This window comes from Arachis ipaensis, chromosome B5 (assembly GCF_059453495.1).
Source record: "Arachis ipaensis isolate K30076 ecotype BB chromosome B5, ASM5945349v1, whole genome shotgun sequence".
NCBI classification, from domain to species: Eukaryota; Viridiplantae; Streptophyta; class Magnoliopsida; order Fabales; family Fabaceae; genus Arachis; species Arachis ipaensis.
The window spans coordinates 128,848,409-128,869,776 of NC_142440.1; the positions used below are offsets into that span (position 1 = coordinate 128,848,409).

General features: G+C 38.8%; 1 non-coding gene across 1 annotated transcript; it reads left to right on the forward strand.

Moving 5' to 3' along the window:
* Positions 1–10,451: 10,451 nt before the first annotated feature.
* LOC148565756 (small nucleolar RNA R71) lies at positions 10,452–10,559 on the forward strand. Its single transcript, XR_015884712.1, has one exon. It is a non-coding gene; the product is annotated as a small nucleolar RNA R71 (small nucleolar RNA).
* The last annotated feature ends 10,809 nt before the right edge of the window (positions 10,560–21,368 follow it).

A 21,368-nucleotide genomic window follows, 5' to 3' on the forward strand; every position in this document is an offset into this window, starting at 1 on the left:
GATGCCAAAACTGTTCAGAAGCAAAAAGCTACTAGTCCCGCTCATCTAATTAGAATCTGAGCTTCACTCAAAAACTCTGAGATATTATTGCTTCTCAACTTATTAGTCTTCTATTTTATTTGTCTAAGTTGCTTGAGGACAAGCAACAATTTAAGTTTGGTGTTGTGATGAGCGGATATTTTATACGCTTTTTGGGGATAATTTCATATAGTTTAGAGTATGTTTTAGTTAGTTTTTAGTCTATTTCTAGTAGTTTTTAGGAAAAATTAATATTTCTGGACTTTACTATGAGTTGTGTGTTTTTCTGTAATTTCAGGTATTTTTCTGGCTGAAATTGAAGGAGCTGAGCAAAAATCTGATTTAGGCTGAAAAAGGACTGCTGATGCTGTTGGATTCTGACCTCCCTGCACTCAAAGTGGATTTTCTGGAGCTACAGAACTCGAAATGGCATGCTTCCAATTGCATTAGAAAGTAGACATCCAGAGCTTTCCAGCAATATATAATAGTCCATACTTTGCACAAGGATAGACGACGTAAACTGGCGTTCAACGCCAGTTCTCTGCCCAATTCTGGCGTCCAGCGCCAGAAAAGGATAAAAAACTGGAGTTGAACGCTCAAACTGGCATAAAAACTGGCGTTCAACTCCACAAATGGCCTCCGCACGTGAATTGCTTAAAGTCTCAGCCCCAGCACACACCAAGTGGGCCCCAGAAGTGGATCTCTGCATCATCCATCATAGTCCACTCATATTTTGTAACCCTAGGCTACTAGTTTAGTATTTAAACAACTTTTAGAGACTTATTTTGTATCTCATGACATTTCAGATCTAAACTTTGTATTCTCTGACGGCATGAGTCTCTAAACCCCATTGTTGGGGGTGAGGAGCTCTGCTGTGTCTCGATGAATTAATGCAAGTATTTCTGTTTTCCATTCAAACACGCTTGTTCCTATCTAAGATGTTCATTCGCGCTTAACCGTGATGAAGGTGATGATCTGTGACATTCATCACGTTCCTCAAATCATGAACGTGTGCCTGACAACCACCTCCGTTCTATATACGATTGGATGAGTATCTCTTAGATTCCTTAATCAGAATCTCCGTGGTATAAGCTAGAACTGATGGCGGCATTCATGAGAATCCGGAAAGTCTAAACCTTGTCTGTGGTATTCCGAGTAGGATTCAAGGATTGAATGACTGTGACGAGCTTCAAACTCCTGAAGGCTGGGCGTTAGTGACAGATGCAAAAGGATAGTAAATCCTATTCCAACCAGATCGAGAACCAACCAGGTGATTAGCCGTGCTGTGACAGAGCGCGTGAGCGTAGTTGTCACTGGAAGGATGGAAGGTAGCCATTGACAACGGTGATCCACCAACACACAGCTTGCCATAGGAGGACGTGCGTGCGTGAATCAGAAGACAGCGGAAAGCAGAGATTTAGAAGACAAAGCATCTCCAAAACTCCAACATATTCTCCATTACTGCACAACAAGTAACCTTTAATTTATGCTCTCTTGGTTATTCATAATTCAACTGATAAACATAATTAACTTCCTGACTAAGATTTACAAGATAACCATAGATTGCTTCAAACCAACAATCTCCGTGGGATTCGACCCTTACTCACGTGAGGTATTACTTGGACGACCCAGTGCACTTGCTGGTTAGTGGTACGCGTTGTGAAAAGTGTGATTCACAATTCGTGCACCACCAATCAACAACAATTAATACACCAATGCAAACATCATGAGGTCTTTTCAGGGTTGTAATGGGGCCAAGGTGCAAGTAAGGGTATACATATGGCTAAGTGAGCTTTATAAATTAAATCTTTAATTAACCTAAGCTCTCACCTAATATACATATATTCTATATACTTTTAAATTCATGCCTAGCTACCCATAATTTCCTTTTTCAACCCATACTCATGTTTCAACTTTGTAATTTAATTCTATCATATGTGCATTGATCTTTGAATTCTGAATTTAACATTGGGGTAATTTTGTCCCCTTATTTATTTGTTTATCATAATTTTTTTTGAATTGAAATAAATAAAGCTTATCGACGCACATAGATATTTGATTCTTATAGTTTCACATGAATAGGTATCCAAATTCCCTTTAAATTTTCATGACACATCCCCTTAACAACTTTTGTTCCCACAATTTCCCATACTTAACTAGCACACACAATTCTATCTTAAGCTAACCAAAGATTCAATTTGGGATATGCAATTTGTTTTTCAGCTTAAGGTTAGTAATGTGTTAAAATATAGAACAAATGGGGTTTTAAAGGCTCAAAGTGGTTAACAAGGGTAATTGAAAAGGGTAGGCTTGATTTGGATAAGTGAGTTTAAACAAATAATGGCCTCAATCATGTGCAAGCATGTAAATATAATAAATATTGGACATATAAGATAAAACAAAATATAGATTACAATCATAGAGAAGTAAACACACAAGAATAAAATAATTATGGTTAAATGATGTAACCATATATAAAGGCTCAAATCTTTCACAGGTTGTGTGTTCTTTAGCTCAAACATCATGTTCCAAATACAACTCAAGCAAATTTATCATAAAAATTTTGAAAAATTAGTGAAATTTTATTCCAAAGATAGATTTTTAAAAGAAACTTATTGTCTTTTCAATCAAGTAGAACATGCATGCAACTATTCTAACCTATGCAATTTATTCTATTCTATAAAAGAAAGAAAATCTAACTAAAATATTCTAATTATTGGTGTACAGAGAAGAGAGATTACCTCCGGAAGTCAGGTACTGACCGACCTCCCCACACTTAAGGCTTTGCACTGTCCTCGGTGCCATCTGTCAGGAACAGGGGTGGGCTGGTGGCAGTATCTCCACAGTCGGGACCATCATGGCTCCCAGTGCTGGTAAAAGAAGTAGAGTCCGGAGTGTCTGAGTCCTTGAATTTGCCCATGATCAGCTCCTTGAGGTATGTGAATCGGCGCTTGTTACGGCGCTCTCTCATCTTAGCTTTTTGTTCATGCCGATCCAACTTTTCAAGTAACTGCTGGAGCAATTTCTCAGTGGTAGATGCTTGTGGTGTTGAAGAAGGAATATCTTCAACTGGCTCAGTAGGCTGGCTTGTAGTGGCTGTTGAAAGTCTGAGGTATTTCCCGTTAGGGACATATTGATCATCCCGTGGAGGCATGGCTTTGGTGTCCCCAGCTCTGTAGGAGACCCCGGCTGCTAAAACAAGATCTGAGACCAGGGCGGGGAAAGGTAGGTTGCCCGCGATTTGTACATGCTCCATAGCATTCCGGATGTGTCTTGAGAGATTCAGAGGTTGGTCTGTAAGGATGCACCATAGTAGAACAGCCATGTCTGCAGTGAAGGAGGACTCATGAGTGCTCGGAAAGATGTAATGGGACATGATCTGTGCCCATACGCGAGCCTCCAAGGTAAGTGCGAAAGCCAAGATTCCCTTAGGGCGGGTACGGTGGTAGCTGTAGATCCAACGGCTGCCAGGTAATGCAATGACTCCGAGAATGGAGTCCCAGTCAAATTGGTATCTCTGGCGCTGAAGGGTGGCTTCTTGAAAAGCGTCCATTCCTGCTGGAAAAGAGGGAAGACTCAGAGCTTGCTGGATAGCCTCTTCTGTAATGGGCACTTACTTCTGCCGGACATAAATAGACTGCAGGGTCGGTATGTAGAAGTTGGAGTAGAACTCAACTACCCAAGAAAGATTGACCTGCCTTGGCTGTCTCCGTAGGAAACCCCATTGTCTTCGTTCAATTTGCGGCTCAACAAAGGTAGCAATATTGGACGGGAGGATAAGAAGGTATTCATTGTTGTAGTTCCTTTCTGCTAGGATAGGGAACATCTGCTCACAGTAGCTATTGGGAAATCGCGCAGCGTCCTTCGCTGGAAAGGCTTTCTCCTTTTCATCAACCTTTATTATCCTCTTAACTCTTTTTGTTGAGGGCTTGACTGCAGTGGAAGAAGGCTCTGCCACTAATGTTCTTTTAATTCCTCTTCTTGCTGGTGGTTTGGAAGTAGCTTTCTCTTTTCCTTTCTTGGTGGCCATCTTGAAAGAAGGGAAGAGAAAGTAAATTAAATTCAAAGAGATATACAGCAAGGAAGGAAACGGAAAAGAGGGTGATGGATGCACATTAAGGTATGCTGACATTAACACATGCTCGCGAGTACGTGTGAAAAGCCAACGATGGAAAATAGCTAGTGCATATAAAGACAAATGAATGCAAGGTATTTATTGGCATGCTGGCAAAGGGCATGAGTAGCATAGACCAAGCAATACTTTGTAACAAACCATCACGTTTGTATTGACAATTAAATTCAATTAATAAAATAAGAAGGAGAATTTGTGAAAAGCAAGCATTGAATAGTAGAGTAAAGTAATGTAGAAAAGTGCATAGTACTATATGGGCTTTTTCACAAACACATGGCATGCATGTTAAACAAGATATAAAAAGTATGAAATTGAACATGCAAGCAAGCCCTTAAAAATAATAATAATTGTCAAATAAATTGTAACAAGTCACAAGCATATAATGAGGGATAATGACTCAAAAAAATTTCTAACACCATGTAAAAAGGGAAAAGAAGAATAAAGAAAATAGGAATAATTAAAAGAAGAAGAAAAGAAAAAGAAAATACATGTAGAACAATAAAAAAATGATAGAAAAAGAAAGAAGGAAGAAGAAGGTAAAACCTTGTTAATGGAGGAGAGAGAGAGAGAGAGAGAGAGAGAGAGAGAGAGAGAGAGAGAGAGTGAAAGGTGAGATAGAAAGGGGAAGGGAGAAGGAAGAAAGAAGGAGGGAAAAGAAAAATTAGGATTTGGAGGAAAGAAAGATAAGATAATTTGGCAATTTAGGTTGAGCTGTGCGGCGCATGCGACGCGGCCGTGTGGGGCACGCGTTCGCGTGGGTGCACATCAGGTAAGAAGACGCGATCGCGTCAGTCACGCGGTTGCGTGACCCGTGTTGCGCTGCTGGCGTGAGTGCAGCCTCGCTCCAGCACAACTCTCTGTTCAATTTATTTTAATAGCCAAAATTGGGTGACGCGATCGCGTGGGTCACGCGATCGCGTGGGTCACGCGATCGCGTGAGTGTGTGTTAGAAAATAATTGACGCGGCCGCGTCGGCGATGCGGTCGCGTGACAAGGATTGTGCTTCCAGCACCAATCCAGCACCACTCTCACACAATATAGCATTGTGCACCCTTTTACGTCAAAAATGCAGGGCACGCGGCCGCGTGGGGCACGCGGTCGCGTGGGAGGCTATGATTCCCAGGCGACACGGTCGCGTCAGCGAAGCGGTCGCGTGGGGTAATTTGTGCCATTGACACGACTCCAGCGCTGCTCCTGCGTAACTTTCTGTTCATTTTTATTTTTCTTTACTCCCCCTGCCACGCGGATGCGTCGCTGGTGCGATCGCGTCGCGCGGCGAGAAATTTTTTTTTTTTTAAGGAAAGATAAAGACATGCAAATGAAAGAGCACGAAAGCACTAATAAAGAGAAGAGTTATTAAAGAAGAAAAACTAAAAGTGAAGAAAAGAACGATCATACCGCGGTGGGTTATCTCCCACCAAGCACTTTGCTTTAACGTCCGTAAGTTGGACGCTCCACTAGCTCAATCTGTTGCTATGTGGGGATCTTCCAAGTGGAGGATCTCAAGCTCCTTGCTTTTCTGCACCTTCTCACCATGGTACAGCTTCAGGCGGTGTCCATTAACCTTAATAAGTTCAGAGCTTGAAGGATGGCTTAGGTGATAAACTCCGTACGGTTCAGCCTTCTCTACTCTGTATGGACCTTCCCATTTTGATCTTAACTTACCGGGCATTAGCCTTAGTCGAGATTTGTAAAGGAGGACGAAATCTCCAGGTTGAAATTCTTTCTTCTTGATGTTTTGATCATGCACAGCTTTCATCCTTTCCTTACAAATTCTGGAATTCTCATAAGCTTCTAGGCGAAGGTTCTCTAGTTCCTGCAGTTGCAACTTCCTTTCAGCTCCGGCCTTCTCAATTTCCATGTTGCACTCTTTAACTGCCCAGAAGGCTCTGTGTTCGATTTCAACTGGAAGATGGCAAGCTTTTCCATAAACTAAGCGAAAGGGACTCATCCCAATGGGTGTCTTGTATGCTGTTCTATATGCCCACAGTGCATCTTGTAGTCTGGTGCTCCAGTGTTTTCTATGAGGCTTTACTATCTTCTGCAAGATATGCTTAATTTCTCTGTTTGACACCTCGGCTTGCCCATTAGTTTGGGGATGGTAAGCTGTTGCAACTTTATGGATTATCCCATGCTTCTTCATCAATCCTGTTAGTCTCCTGTTACAAAAATGGGTGCCTTGATCGCTCACGATCGCTCGTGGTGATCCAAAGCGGCATATAATATGGTTTTTTCACAAAGGAAACAACAGTATTAGCATCATCAGTGCGGGTAGGGATTGCTTCCACCCATTTGGAAACATAATCCACAGCTAACAATATATAAAAATATCCACTAGAATTTGGAAATGGACCCATGAAGTCAATGCCCCAAACATCAAAAATTTCACAGAAAAGCATATATTGTTGAGGCATCTCATCCCTCTTGGATATGTTACCAAATTTCTGGCATGGGTGACAAGATTTACAAAACTCAGCAGCATCTCTAAAAAGAGTAGGCCACCAGAATCCGCAGTCTAAGATCTTTCTAGCTGTTCTTTGAGGGCCAAAGTGTCCTCCACTCTCAGATGAGTGACAGGCCTCTAAAATGGACTGGAATTCTGATTGAGGTACACAACGTCTAATTATCTGGTCAGCGCCACATCTCCATAAATATGGGTCATCCCATATATAATATTTAGACTCGCTTTTCAGCTTGTCTCTTTGATGTTTAGAAAAATGTGGAGGAAATGTGCGGCTAACTAAGTAATTAGCAACAGGTGCATACCAAGGGGCTACCTCAGATACTGCTTGCAGGTTGTCAAAAGGAAAATTATCATCTATAGGAGTAGAATCATCCTTAATATGTTCAAGGCGACTCAAGTGGTCTGCTACTAAATTTTGATTACCACTCCTATCCTTTATTTCTAAATCAAATTCTTGTAACAGCAGTATCCAACGTATAAGTCTTGGTTTGGATTCCTTTTTAGCTAATAGATACTTTAGAGCTGCATGGTCCGAATACACTACTACTCTAGTACCAAGTAAATAAGCCCGGAATTTATCCAGAGCAAAAACAATAGCAAGTAGCTCTTTCTCAGTAGTAGTATAATTGGACTGGGCAGTGTCTAAAGTCTTAGACGCATAGGCAATAACAAAAGGATCCTTACCTTCACGCTGAGCCAGCGCTGCTCCTACTGCATGGTAGTTGGAAGCATCGCACATGATTTCAAACGGCTGGCTCCAGTCGGGTCCTCTCACAATTGGGGCTTGAGTTAGAGCAGTCTTCAGCTTATCAAACGCTTGTTTGCAATCCTCACTGAACTCAAACTCAATATCCTTTTGCAGTAATCTGGATAAGGGAAGTGCTACCTTACTAAAGTCCTTAATAAATCTCCTGTAGAAACCTGCATGGCCAAGGAACGAACGGACTTCCCTCACAGAAGAGGGGTAAGGTAAACTAGAAATAACATTCACCTTTGCTGGGTCTACAGAAATGCCATTATTAGATACCACATGTCCTAATACAATCCCTTGCTTTACCATAAAGTGGCATTTTTCGAAATTCAATACAAGGTTTGTATTAACACATCTATCTAATACTCTAGATAATCCATCTAAGCAAAGGTTAAAAGAATCACCATAAACGCTAAAACCGTCCATAAAAACTTCCATACAGTCCTCAATAAGATCAGAGAAAAGACTCATCATGCACCTTTGGAAGGTGGATGGTGCATTGCACAAGCCAAAGGGCATTCTCTTATAAGCATAAGTCCCAAAAGGACATGTAAAAGTAGTCTTTTCCTGATCCTCAGGAGCTATATGAATATGGAAATAACCTGTGTAACCATCTAGAAAGTAGTAATGTGATTTACCTGACAGGCGATCCAGCGTTTGATCAATGAATGGAAGTGGGTAGTGATCCTTATGGGTAGCTTGGTTGAGATGCCTGTAATCAATGCAGACTCTCCAAGCATTCTGAACTCTAGTTGCTATGAGCTCTCCATGCTCATTCTTCACGGTAGTGACTCCGGACTTCTTGGGCACCACTTGTACTGGGCTTACCCATTCACTGTCTGAAATGGGATATATGATACCGGCTTCCAATAGTCTGGTCACTTCCTTTTTGACAACTTCCAAGATGGTGGGATTCAATCTCCTTTGTGGTTGACGGACAGGTCTTGCTCCCTCTTCTAAAAATATTCTGTGCTCGCATACTTGAGGGTTAATTCCCACTATGTCTGCCAAACTCCACCCAATTGCCTTCTTATGCTTCCTCAGTACATCAAGTAACTGCTCTTCTTGTTGAGAAGTTAGTTCCCTTGCAATAATAACCGGAAGCTTCTGCTCATCCTCAAGATAAGCATATTTGAGATGTGGAGGGAGAGGTTTCAATTCTAATTTTTGATCGTGGGCAGGCTCTGGATTATCTGGGGCTTGTGAAAATGGCGAAGTGCCCTCACTGTCAGTTAAGAGGGTCCCCACACTTGGACCTTGTCCAGTGTGCCTCTCTTCAAACTCTTCTTTTTGAACTTCAGCCACACTTTCGTCTATGACATCACACTGGAAGATAGAACGATCTTCTGGGGGTTGTTAATGACTCCATTCAGATTGAAGATCACTATGCGGCCATCTATTTCAAAGGAGTATGTTCCTGAAAAAGCATCCAATTTGAATTTTGATGTCTTCAGGAACGGTCTTCCAAGTAGGATCGATGATGGCTTATCTGAATCATTATGGGGCATCTCCAAGATATAAAAATCAGTGGGAAATGTGAGCCCTTTAATATTCACCAAAACATCTTCAGCAACTCCAGCCACTGTAATAATGCTTTTATCTGCTAACACAAAACGAGCTGCCGACCTTTTTAAGGGAGGGAGCCTCAAAACATCATATATGGACAAAGGCATTATACTGACACATGCTCCTAAATCACACATGCAATCATAAATTACTACACTACCAATAGTACAACTAACTATGCAAGGACCTGGATCACTACATTTTTCAGGTAATCCTCCCATTAAAGCAGATATAGAACTACCTAAAGGAATAGTTTCTAGTTCATTAATTTTGTCTTTATGGATACATAAGTCTTTTAGAAACTTTGCATATTTAGGTACTTGCTGAATAACATAAAAAAGGGGAACAGTTACCTCAACCTTTTTGAATATTTCTACCATTTTAGGATCAGGTTCCAGCTGCTTCCTGGGCTTCCTTGCAAGTTGTGAAAATGGAATGGGAGTAGTGTTTTCTGTGGTGCCTGCGCCTTTTTGTGCTTTTTCCTGTGGTTGAGCTATCTCTTCTTCAGCTATGTCCTGTATATCCTCTTCCTCTTCAACATCTTCGATTTCTACCACCTCTTCAGCTGAGGCGTATTCTGGTGAGCTTGGTTCCCCCTTATTCCTCTCCTGCAGTGTGGTTCCAGACCTTAGGGTGATGGCATTAATGCCTCCCTTTGGATTGGGTAATGGTTAAGAGGGGATTCCAGTGGTGCTTGAAGGTTGGTTACTGGAATTTTGTGCTGAACCAAGCTATGTCATAAAAGCTTGCAGAGTAGAGGTGAGACCATTCAGATTGGCGTTAATAGTGTTCACGATGGTACTTTCCATGGCCAGTTGTCTTTTCTCAAAAGCTTATAATAAATCTTCATTAGAAGATACAGAAGAATGAGTAAATTGAGAGGTTTGCTGCTGATTGTTCGGTGGTCCTTGGTTTTGCCTCAGGTGAGGTGCTCGGTAAGGTTGATTTTGCTGCCTGTTGTTGTTATTATTCCACCTCTGATTTCCCTGATTATCTCTGCCTCCCCTATTATTGTTGTCCCTCCAATTTTGGTTTGAATTGTCCTGCCATCCATGGTTATTATTTCCACTTTGACTATACCCTTGGTTGGGGCGGTCATAGAAGTTGTGAGTGGATGCCACCATGTTGTCTTCTTGTTGGAGCTGCGGGCATTCATCAGTGTAATGGCTGTAATCGGCAAAAATTCCGCAAATTCTTTGTGGAACTAGTTGTTGGTTTTGCTGCGGTTGAGTTTGCTGAGCTTGTTGATTCAACTGCATTTGCTTCAGCAGGTTGGTCATCTCACAGATGCTTTGATTTAGAGCAGCAGTCTCTATGCCAGAAGATACTTCTGCAACGGCTTTTGAACGGCCTTGCTTCTGTCTGTGGTTCCGAGTAGATTCAGCTAAATCACTGATCAATTGCCAAGCTTCATCGGTGGTCTTGTACTTCTTCATAGACCCATTGCTGGCACTTTCCAATGTGGTCTTATCTTGGGGCCTCATACCTTGTGTGATATAGCTGAGTAGCACGATCTTGTCAATCATGTGGTGGGGGCATGCTTCCAGAAGATTATTGAAGCGCTCCCAGTATTCAAAGAGAGTCTCATTGTCATCCTGAACAATTGTAGAGATATCCTTCCTCAGTTTATCAGTAACTTCAGATGGAAAGAATTTCTCCAGAAACTCCTTTCTGAGTGTATCCCAGTTGGATACATTTTCTATAGGTTGAGTGTAGTACCACTCTCTTGCTTTTCCCTCAAGAGAGAATGGAAAAGCTTTCAGCAGAATTGAAGTTTCATCAGTGCCATCACGCCTGACAGTAGAACAGGCTGCCTGGAAATCTCTCAAGTGCTTGATAGGCTCTTGAGCAGGTAGGCCATGAAACTTGGGCATCAAATTTAACAGTGCGGTCTTTATTTCAAAATCCGTAGCTATCGCTGGATGATGCGCTTGAAACGGTTGCATTGTAAAATCAGGAGCTCCTTCCTCCTGAATGGTAACTCTTCTAGCTGCCATGTTTTCTGCACGTAAAACAACCGAATCAGTAGAACGGGGGCTGGTTTCTTCCTCAGATTCACTTTCAGATCCTCCCTCAGAGCGGGCTAACCTACGATGTTCTCGCCTTATTCGTGAAATTGTTCTTTCAATTTCAGGATCGAATATTAGCAAGCGCGGATCAGGAAGTGAACGTGTCATTTGACGGAAGAAACATGCAGCTCATAGCAGCAAAATTAAATAAAATACAAATAAATAAATTATAATTAATAAAATTAGCACTCTATTGCAACTCCCCGGCAACGGCGCCAAAAATTGATGGGTCGCAGAAGCTGGTGAATTAAAAATTTATTAAAATGGTTACGTTGTAAGTATAGTTCTTAACTCACCAAAAATCTGCCTATCAATTTAAAAATATGTCACAGAGAGTTTAAATTAAAATTACTGGGAGTTTTAAGTCCCAGGTCGTCTCCCAACGAGTTGCAGAAAAGTGTGTTGTTTTATTAATCAGATGTTCCAAGAAGTTGAGCTAAGTAATTTGGAATTTAAATTGAGGAATTTTAAATAATATAAATAAAAGCCTTGACTGGGAATTGATTAGTTAGAATCTCTATCATTGATGGAGTGATTTTTTTAAGATTGATTTATAATTAACGGTTACTCTGTTTGGTTATCCTTTACTAGGTAAGGGAAAGTCAAACAAGTTGGAATGCCAGATCTGTTCACGAGTTGCAACCCACTTAGTTCAAAGGGATTGGCGTTGGTGACAGGATAGCAATCCAACATTTAACCCAACTACAAATTTCTCCTTCAATCCTTCCAACTCAAGAGTTCCTTTTAATCAACTCCCCATCAAGTAATGAAACTACTCACGCATTGTAAATAAAGAATCCATGGCACATGAAAGGGAATTAAAAGAAGACATGATTATTGGAATTGAAATTGAATTAAAAAAGAAATAATCCTTGCATTAATTAATCATAAAAGTATCTGAATGCAAATTGAACATAACAAAGAATATGGAAGAATAAAACCAAGTTAAGAGAACAAACTAGAATGATGAAGTCTTGATGAGGAAATAACTCTTCTCAATGTTCTAATGCTAAGACCAATTGAAAATTAAAATTCTAAAAACTAGAGAGAAAAAACCTAAGAGAGTGAAAAAAACTAGATAAAAAAAAACTACTGAATGAATGTGTCTGTTGTTTCTGCATTTTCTCTGACTCTAGTCTGCTGTTCCGGGCCAAAAACTGGGCCGAAATAAGGTCCAAAATCGCCCCCAGCAAATTCTGCAGATTATGCAGATCGCACATGTCACGCGATCGCGTCATCCATGCGGACGCGTCGCTTGCGCTTTTTCCTCTCCACGCGTTCGCGTCGTCCATGCTACTGCGTCGCTTGCGCTTTCCAATCCGCGCGGCCGCGCAAGCCATGCGGCTGCGTCACTGCGATTTGCGCTCCTTCGCGCGGTCGCGTGAGCCATGCGACCGCATCACTTCTCGCTGGTTATCTCCTCAAATTCTTGTGTTCCTTCCATTTTTGCTAGCTTCCTCTCCAATCTCCATCTCATTCATGCCCTATAAAGCCTGAAACACTTGACACACAGATCACGGCATCGAATGGAATAAAGGAGAATTAAAATTAAATAATTAGAGTCTCTAGGAAGCAATTTTCAAACATGTACTAAATTTAGGAAGAAAATCTAAATGCATGTTAAATTGATGAATAAGTGGGTAAGGATCATGACAAAACCACACAATTAAACACAATATAAACTATAAAATAGTAGTTTATCAACGGTCAACATGGAGGTGAATGGACCCACATATATCACTCTGAATACGTTGCAAAAAAGATGGTAATTCAATCCCAATTTTTTTTTGTGATCCCAATTTTTTCTTGTGATGGTCTTGTAATTAATTTTTCTTGAATTGAAGAATTTTATGTTCCTTTAGATGATGACCAGATGAATTCTCGATGATTCTTCTCATCATGATTAAACCTGGATGTCCTAATTGGTTAAGCCAAATTGTAAATACATTTGTATTTGTAATCTTCTGATTTATTATGGCATGTGATTCCACATTGTTAATAGTAGTGTAGTACAAATCAGAAGGGAGAGCGTGTAGTTTCTTTAATACATATTTTCTCCTAATATCCTAGTTGTAATATAGAGATATTCATTATTTTTTTCTCTTACGATTTTTACATGGTATCTATTTTGGCAGATATCTTTAAAACATAGTAAGTTTCTATGAGACTTACTTGATAGTAATGGATTATTTATAAAGAACTTGATTCATTTAGGTAGTACAATAGTAGTTTTTTTGGAGCTTTCAATCATTTTTGTACTACCAATAATCATACTTACATTTATTTTCTTTGTAACAAAAGAGACAAAATGTCTTTTATCTCTAAGTATTATATGTGTTAAAGCACTGTCAATGAGACATACTTCTTCATTGTTAAATTTGAACGAAGCGTGAAAAAAATCCATATCTTCATTATGAAAATAAAAAAACAAATTACTATTAATAAAAAAATACAAAAGTTTCGGAAACAAATAGAGACTACAACTAAAAGAAAAAAACTAACTATGAAGAAAGAAAACATCTAAAAAAATGATAAATTTCTAATTAATGTTCTTTTAAAAGAAATTTGATTCATCTAAATGAGTAACATCACTTGGGTCACCAAAATGAGTTGGTTTAGACTTTCATGGGTTGCTAATGTCAAAGATGTCATCAAGGTCTATAAAGATATTATCGATGAATTTTAGTTCCTTTTCAATACCATTAATTTCAACTTTGTCTCTTTGTATAGTCAAATTGGCCTCTTATTTTTATCCTTTCCTTTTGATAGATTCTTGATATAGCTTGACAAAATATTTAGAGGTACGGCATATACGTGACCAATGACTTTTTAATTCATATTGATAGCACAAATTTTTTACATTATGGCTCAGAGCACGCTTCTCATGTTTATTCTATTTTTGGTTATGAGTAGGAACCCTATTGTTCCATTTACCACGTCCACATCCACGGCCATGACCATGGTTTCGACCGTTATTTTGACCATGATTTCTTTTATGTTCACGAGATGCCGCATTCACTTCAGGAAAATCGGTTGAGCCAGTTGGACGGATTTCATAATTTTTCATTAATAATTCATTATTTTGTTCCACCAATAGAAGACAACCTATTAAGTTAGAATACCTTTTGAAACCTTTTCACGATACTGTTGTTGTAACAGTATGTTGGAAGCGTGGAATGTGAAAAAAAAATTTTCCATTAAGTTCTCATTGGTGACTTCTTGGCCACATAATTTTAGTTGAGAACTTATTTTAAAAAGTGAAGAATTGTATTCACAGACTGTTTTTAAAATCTTGCAGCCTTAAATGTATCCACTCATACAAGCTTTAGGCAATAATATAGTATTTTAATGTTTGTACCTTTCTTTTAAATTTGTCCATAATTCTTGTGAATCTTTAACAGTCAAATACTCTACTTTCAACCCTTCATGAAGGTGATGACATAGAAAAATAAGTGCTTTAGTCTTATCTTTGCTTGAGGATTCTAGTTCTTTTTTTATGGTATCTCCAAATTTTTTGGATATCGAATGGGTTTCAGCATTAAGTGTCCATTCTAAATCATTTTTGCCTGTTAAATCAAGAGCAGCAAATTCAAGCTTTTGTAAATTTGAAAAGATAGATCTTAACAAAAACAAATAAAAGCAAGTAATTAGCTAAGAATAATAATATTAATAATTCATATAAAAAGAAAGAAGGATAAGTAAAAGAAGAAAAATAAAGGGTAAAGTATATTTTTTGTCCCCGAAATTTGACAAAAGTTTTAAAAATACCCCTAAGTTTTATTTTGTTTCAATTTGTCTCGAAAGTTTTTTGACTTGCATCAAATATATCCTTGACGGCTAAATTTTCAAAAAAATTAAGACCAATCTAACAATAATGCATGAAAATTATACTTGATTTGCTTGTGTTGAGGGTTGTTCAATTCAAGTTGATTATGTTTCGCCTCTTCCTCGGAGAAAGACGATCAAAAAATTCCCAATCATGGTCCTTGCGGATCGGATCATCCATATAATATACAAAAAGAAACTCCAGATATTTGATATCTTTCTCTTTGAATGAGATCTCAATTCCAGCGACGGTTTCATTAGATATCTTACAACTAGAATCTCTCTTTTTTCCGATCCAGTTCCTCCACCATCGCGAACCCCAGTTAGATTCAGGCATGATACACTTTTTAGTTATTGGGAGAACCCGAGTACTCTCTTTCGGATCCAGGAAAGAGCTCTCAGAGATCTTTTTTCTTTTTGGAAGATACAGGAGCGGAACAATAAACCTATTGATATTGGCAGAATCTTTTGAGTCTTCCAATGTATCATTTCTGAGTCCAATGGAATTTACCTGATAAACCACTATTTCATGGTTTATCTTGTGCTCAATTGAGTGGTTTTTATCTACTCTTTACCCACTTATTCATACTATTTGCATGGTTTTACATTTGCCTTCCTAATTATGTGCTTTGGTTGAAAACATATTTCTTTGGACTTATATTTGCTTATTATTAATCCTTTCTTATTACCATTAGATGCCTTGATATGTGTGTTAAGTGTTTTCAGATATTACAGGACAGGAATGGCTCAAAGGATGGAAAGGAAGCATACAAAAGTGGAAGGAATACAAGAAGTTGGAGAAATTGTTAAGCTGTCCAGCCTGACCTCTTCGCACTCAAATGGCTATAACTTTAGCTACAGAGGTCCAAACGACGCAGTTCTAGTTGCATTGGAAAGCTAACGTCCGGAGCTTCGATTTGATATATAATATGTTATAGTTCCCCTGACGCTAGGCGACGCGACCGCGTGATCCATGCGGCCACGTCGCAGTGACAGAAATCAGCGTGTTTGAATTCTTCTCCAGCGATTTCTGGGCTGTTTCTGACCCAGTTTACGGCCCAGAAAACACATATTAGAGGCTATAAAGTGGGGGAATACATCCATTCAGAGGGAGGCTCTCATATTTATAATTTTAGGAGTAGATGTAGTTTTTAGAGAGAGGTTCTCTCCTCTCTCTTAGGATTAGGATTTAGGATTTCTCTTAGTTTTAGGAGTGACTCTCAATCCCAGGTTTAATATTCCTTTTACTTTATATTCCTCTTTTTACTTTCAGATGCTTCAATGCTTGTATTAGATATGTTGCCCAATTGGCTTATGAACTTTTCTCTGCATATTTTATTTAATATTATTTGAGGTATTTCAGATTTAAGATTGTCTTGCTTTGCTTATATTGATGCTTTTAATTTAATTTAGATATTTTTCTCCCTTTTGGCTTTGGTCAAGTGATTGGTAGTACTTGAGTTATCAAACTCAGCAAGTGATTGAAATTAACAGATTTTGCTTTAGCTAGGATTGCTCTAACACTAGTCTCTCCACAGGAGTTGACTAGGACTTGAGGATCAAGCTAATTAGTCCACTTGACTTAACTAAGTGGGATTAAAACCTAATTCTCATCACATCTGATAAGGATAACAAGGACAGGATTTCCGGTTCTCATACCTTGCCAAGAGTTTATTTTACAGTTATTTATTTATTTTTATTGCTCGAAAATATACCTGTGCGCATTGCCCAAACTTCCAAAACCCCCAATTTACAATCTTCATAACCAATAATAAGAACATACTTCCCTGTAATTCCTTGAGAAGACGACCCGAGGTTTGAATACTCGGTTATCAATTTTAAAGGGGTTTGTTACTTGTGACAACCAAAATATTTGTACGAAGGGATTTCTGTCGGTTTAGAGACTATATCTACAACGCGACTGATTTTATGAAATTCTTTACTGGCAAAAATCCTAACGTCAAAATGGCGCCGTTGCCGGGGAATTGCAAACGTGTGCCTTATTATTGGTTATTGTAAATATTTTATTTTTACTTGTTTATTTGTTTTTATTTTTATTTTTGCTTTTTCTTAAGTTAAGAGGTTATTGGTTTTTATTTTAAAATTTTTATTTTATCTTATCTTATTTCAAAAATCAAATTTCAAAATTTAAATTTAAAAAAAAATCAAATTTCAAAATTCAATTTTAAAAATTTTCAAAATTTAATTTTCAAATTAAAAATTTAAATAACCTTTTAATTTCAATTTGTTTTTATTTTTAATTTCTATTTACTATGAACTCTCACCCCTTTGGCTATGAGTATGGTTACAATTATGTTGCAGGAAGAAGAAATTACAATGAGAACATGCATCAAGGTTGGAACAATCAAAGATGGGAGAAGCCACAAGGACTTGATCAATCCTCATGGCAACAACTACCTCCAATGGACTATCAACAACCACCACCATATGCCTATGAACCCTTTCCTCAACATAACTTTGGACCATCAAACTCACAAGCCCCTTTCCGCCATTCACCTCCATATGACCCTAACCCTCAACCACCATACCAACCACCTTATGAGCCATATGAACCATATATAGAACAACCCCAATTCCAATCCAATCACTCCCAACCACCACCACTTTCTTTTGTATCATGTCCAAGTCCGGCAACCCGAGAAGCAGAGGTTCACCTAAGAGAAACAGTAAATAAATTTCAAATAACCATTCAACAACTGGAGCAAGTAGTAATTCAATGGGTTTCAGGGTACTTAAATACACAAGGATCAGCCACAGTCCCATGTGGACAGTCTAGTGAAGAGCGTAGCATGAAGGAGATACCAGAAACCCCAGTGGACAAGACAGAGAATGAATTCGTACTAGAACAAGTAGAAGAAGCTATCATTGTTCAAGAAGAAGAGTTGGTTGAAGATCTAGGAGATGTAGAACCTCTATGGGAAAGTCAAGACATAGAGCCTCCTTCCAAGACGGTTGAATTTGATGCTGAGGAGGGTGTACCACCTCCAAAGCATATCATAGTTGAAGACTTGGAAGATGTTGATCAAGAGATGGAGATTCAAGAAGAAGAAGCAAAACCTCCCATGCCCTTGGAAAGCAATGAAGAGGAGATTAAATTGGAAGAGAGCTGCCAAGAGGAAGAGGTTGAAATTGAAGAAGCTTGCAAAGAGGTGGTAATTATCAGAGAAGAGCACAAGGGAGTAGAACTTGCAATTTCATTAAAAATACCTCCCCTAAGTTGCCATCATCCTTCACAACATTCAAGTGGGTAAAATTCATATCCCTTAGCTTTCTAATTCCACTTGAATATGGGCTACTGGAGACGGATGGTCAACTTAGAGCTCTTTGTGACATTAAGAGTAGGAGGAAGATGGCCAGTGGTAAGAATTGTCCTGCAAGGTTCATCATGGTTGGAAGCTTTAAGTTCAAACGCAAAGGTTGGTATAAAGCTCAACTGAATGGGTCTAGGAAGCTGTTTGGTCGCTGCAGTGAGAATTCAGATCACCTTTCACCCGGCTGGAAAAATGCAGATCGAGACAAAAACGGGTGTAAAAGTAAAGTTTGGGATCCTGGAATCTGTTCTGGCATTTGTCACCCCGGGAGCCTAAGAATCTGTTTGAAGCTTCTTAAGGGCTTTACATGCTTAGTTTGGGACCCCGGAGGCTATTGGAAGTACAAACATTGGTGGGGATTCCTGGATCAGTACAAGCACAAGCCACCATAACAGGAAGCTCATCAAATGTCCAACTTAAGGACTTTAACTAAAAGTGCTAGGTGGGAGACAACCCACCATGGTATGATCGTCCTTTTTCATTTTTATTTAGTTTTATTTGTTTTTGAATTTTATTTTATTTTGTTATATTGAACCTGGAGTTTTGCATCACATTCATATTAACACTGCATTCTTCATTTTTTAGATTAAAAAAAAATGCCACGCGACGCGACCGCATCAGCGACGCGTCCGCGTCGCAAGGAGAGGGGAGAAAATAAAAACGAACAGAGAGTCACGCTGGAGCGTGGCTGGAGGCGTGCCAGTGGCACAAATCGACCCATGCGACCGCGTCTACGACGCGTCCGCGTCACGTAGGAACTTTGGCCTCCCACGCGACCGCGTCACCCACGCGGCCGCGTGCCCTGAAAATCGACGTGAAAAAGGCTGCTTGGCCGAAAGTTGTGCTGGAGTTGGGCTGGACTCGTGCTGGAAGCCCAAGCCCTCCCACGCGAACGCGTGCCCCACGCGTTCGTATCGTTTTCAAAAGATGAACACCCACGCGACCGCGTCAACCACGCGATCGCGTCACCCAGAATTTTGGCAAAAAGAGTTTCGAACAGAGAGTTGCGCAACCGCGAGGCTGCACTCGCGCCAATCGCACAAAACAGGCCACGCGATCGCATGACCCATGCGTCCGCGTCACCTGACCTTCTTGCGCACCACGCGACCGCGTCACTTACGCGTCCGCGTCACAAGCGGCGCACAGAATATCCAGATCAGCCAATTTTCTTATCTTATCTTCTCTAATCCTTATTTTTCTTATCTTTTCTTATTTCTTTCTTCTTTCTTTCTTATTTTCTTTCACCTTCATTCTATTTTATTTGCATATTTCATTCATTGCATCTTAATTTTGTGCATATTTTTATTTTTTTTTCTAAATTAATTATTTTTCCTTTGGTGTTAAAAATTTTCATATTTAACTGTTGCATCTTCCCTTGAATTATTTTTGGGTGCTTAGTGACTTGTTTTATTCTGGATAGGTTATATTATTTATATCAATGCCAATCTTTTATACCTGTATTACTTTTTGCATTGACATGAATTTACATTACCTCTCCTTACCCACACTCTCTTCCCTATTGTTGCAAATTATTGCACTCTTGAATTGCTATGTGCTTTTATTTGTTTTCTCACGTACATGTTGAAGCTTCCATGTAAATGAGACCCTTATCATTTGGCATTAACCCAACCATACTTCATTTATTTTCTTATCTCTATTATTGGGTTACCTTTCTTCTATTTTTCTTTCAGGATGGCCACCAGGAAGAGAACCGGAAGACGCTTAAAAGGGGAGACAAACAAGTCCATCTGCACAATCCTTGAAGAAAAGCATCAGTTGGAACAGCCCGTCCACTTGTACATCTTAGCATGCACCGAGGACGGTGCAACCTTTAAGTGTGGGGAGGTCGATACCGATCTCCGTGGGTTAGTACTTTCTTTTCAACACCAATAATCTTATTTTCTTTATTTGTTCATTGTTGCATCTGCATATTTGATTGCATATTTATTTGATTGTGTGCATTTAGTTACTACTTGGTTAAAATAATAAATCTCTTTTTAAGATCCTATTTTTGAAAAAATTTCACTAATTTAAATAAAAAATTTTATGTGTTAAATTTATTTGAAGTTGTATTTGGAACATGGTTTTTGAGTCAAAGAACACACAACCTGTGAGACTTTGAGCTTATTTACATGGTTACATTATTTAACCATAAATATTTTATTCCTGTGTGTTCCCTTCTCTATGATTGTAATCTATATTTTGTTCCAACCTATATGTCCATTATTTAGTGTATTTACATGTTTGCATATGATTGAGGCCATTATTTGATTTTAGCTCACTTATCCCAAATAAGCCTACCCTTTAAATCACTCTTGTCAGCCACTTTGAGCCTTTTAACCCCCTCTTGTTCTGTATTTTACCACATCACTAGCCTTAAAGCAGAAAAATAATTAAATATCTCAATTGAATCTTTGGTTAGCTTAAGATAGTGTGTTAATTAAGTATGGGGAAACTGTGGGAACATGGGTTAATAAAGGAAAAGTATAATGTTTCTAATTTATTTGAATATCAGGAATTTGGGAACCTACTCATGAAAAACCAAAATAGAAAAATAATAGAAAATCCATATATATTGATAAGTTATGTTTGTTTCTCTAAAAAAAAAGAGAGAGAAAAAAGAGAAAAATCCAAAAATACTCAATAAATAAGTAAATAAGGGGACAAAATTACCCCAATGTTAAGTTAATAAAAGATCAATGCACATGTGATAAAAAATTAAAGAAAATTTGGTACATGAGTATGGGAATTATACAAAAGTGGGAATTATGAGTAGCTAGGCATGAATTTAAAAGTATATAGAGTATATGTATATTAGGTGAGAGCTTAGGTTAATTGGATTCATATTATAGCTCACTTGGCCATACATATATCCTTACCTTTACCTTAGCCCCATTACAACCTTGAAAAGACCTCATGATGTTTGCATTGGTACATTAAATATTTGTTGATTGGTTAGATGAAGAACAAGGTTTAGAAACAATGATTAGAGAAGAGTAGATTGAATAACCCTATACACTTGAGAGATTAGAGTGATATACACTACCAGTGAGGGTTCAATGCTTGATTCTATGTTTCCTGCTTTCATGAGCTGTCTTCTTACAAGTTTACCTGATTTTTATTTTATGATTTGCATTAGTGAAATCTGATTTATGTTTGTCTTGGAGAATTTGTTTACTTTTAAAGCAAGTAGGTAGAAGCATTTTGCATG